Below are 2,392 nucleotides of genomic sequence, written 5' to 3'. Positions count from 1 at the left end.
TGTGTGCTGGGTTCTTGAGCAAAGCACTTTATTTCACGTTGCTCCAGTTCAGTCAGCTGTAGAAGTGAGTTGCAACGGCTGAGTAAAATTTAGTAATAACCGGTATCCTTTCAGTTTAGACATCGTCTCCCTCTATACTTCTGTGTCCGCTCTTTCGGATGTCGATATCATCACTGACCGCATCACAGCTCTTCTATTGTCTCCACGTCCCTTATCCCACACCCATTTCTTCTTTTCCTTTCCTCATCCTCCTCACTATCCTTTTTCCTCCTCTCCCTTTTCTTCTACGTCTACTTCTTCTTTCTCTTCTTCCCTTTCCTCTTTCTCTTCTTCCCTTTCCTCTTTCGCCAACCTTCACCTTTTTAGCCTTATACGCTCGGATATCCACAAACTACTTGCGGAACTCCTACTTCCAATTCAACGATGTGATATTTAAACAGATATCAGGCCTACCGATGGAACCTAGCTTCTCAGGCCTGCTGGCTATCTCGTACATGGACCAGCTCAAACGCACGGCGCTCATCACCTGTCACTTCTGCGTTTTCTTCTCTAGGTACGTCGACGACATTCTGATGCTCGCTTCTCCACCGGAAGAGGAGAACACCATACATAAAAAATTCAACAACGTCGACATTCATATAAAATTCCAGATCGAACACCCAGACGAATCCGGAACCCTCTTTCTGCTAGATTTCAAAATCAAGATCATAGTGGAGGGTTACATCTACACGAATTTTTATAAAAAGATGTAATCAGTAGGAATTTGTTCGCACATTACGAATCAGCACTGCCCACCAGAGCCAAAGCCGCATAAACATAAAATGAGATAACACGTATAAGAGACAGATGTAGTGAAGTAACCGACAAAGCTACCAACACCATGCCGTTCCTCAGGAACTTAGCGCAGAAGGGCTATCCGCCATTTGCAGCTAAAGGACTGCATCCTTGAAACACGAATGCGAGTAAACAACATAAGAAAGCCCATAACATCAGGTCAGAAAAGTGCTTCCTTAAACAACCCTACTTTGGCGACAGAACAACGGCAGCTATCCAACATGCCATCCGAAGGGAGAGAATTAACATACAGTTGGTACACACCGGTCTATTCTTGGGGAAAGTTCTGTTGAAGAAAAACATAACAGAGAGCATTGTGGGTTGCACACTCACCAACTGCCCTATCAACGACATCAAAAAATGCTCGAGAGTCTATTTGGTGTACGAGGCAGCCTGCAATAACTGTGGAGCATCCTGCATAGGTATTACTACTAGGAAACCACACATTCGAACAAAGGAACATATGCAGACAGGCACTTCGATAAAGAAACACCTTTGGAAGTGCCAAACCCAGGATTCCAGTTTCCATCAAGGCACCCCAATGCAAAGAGGCAATCTCACAATTATGGAAGCCCTCCTTATAAACAAATTCAGACCAGCCATTAACAACAGGAAGGAATTATACGAAACAGACTGGTTGCTACAGCAACACCAGTCTGCTAACGTCACTCTTCTCTTTCATCCCTTTCTCCTCCCCACACACACACAATTGAGCAACAACTTTTTCCAACTACCGCTTCACCGAATATCCCAAAATATAGAAATACAAGTCAAAACTGCAACTATGTTCTGTTTTCTTTTCCTTTTGTAGTTTACATTGTAACTTTCCGCATTATTCTGGCCTTACACAACTACATCCTTTAATGTGTGTGTGTGTGTGTGTGTGTGTGTGTGTGTGTGTGTGTGTGTGTGTGTGTGTGTGTGTGTGTGTGTGTGTGTGTGTGTTTGCTCGCGTGCGGGCGCGGATTTACATATATATACATGCTTACATACATGAACATATATATATATACATATAATAATTATGATGATAACATTAGGGATGAAAATCGAAATTTACAGGTAAAAATTAAATTAAATTCGAATTATCAAAAATTAGAATTAAATTAAGTTTTACAGTATATAATATATAAATATATAATTTAGAGAAAAGAACCAAAGTTCATGAACTCATCCAGGAAAATCCACAGTCACATATAGAAAAAAATTTAATAAGTAAATACACTAAAAAGAACTATAATAAAATACAAAGTAATAATCATTAAAATAATAAAACGACTGCACGTGTTTCACAACCAAATTTACAAATAGAAAATAAAATAAAATAAAATCGATTAAAATAAATCGATCGAAAATCAATTCTATTCAAAAATATAGCTAATCTTCGGGTCAAAATACAACAACAATAATAATAAAATGGATGTATATATATCAACCAACAATAAATAACAAATGAATTTATATAAAAATATTTTTTATATCAAGAAGTAAAAGTACCTATTTTACTAATAAATAAAAGAAAAATATTTAACGATATTATACTTATTAAATTTTTTTC

This window comes from Octopus bimaculoides, chromosome 1 (genome assembly GCF_001194135.2).
Source record: "Octopus bimaculoides isolate UCB-OBI-ISO-001 chromosome 1, ASM119413v2, whole genome shotgun sequence".
Taxonomy (NCBI): Eukaryota; Metazoa; Mollusca; class Cephalopoda; order Octopoda; family Octopodidae; genus Octopus; species Octopus bimaculoides.
Note: the sequence above shows the minus strand (reverse complement) of the source record.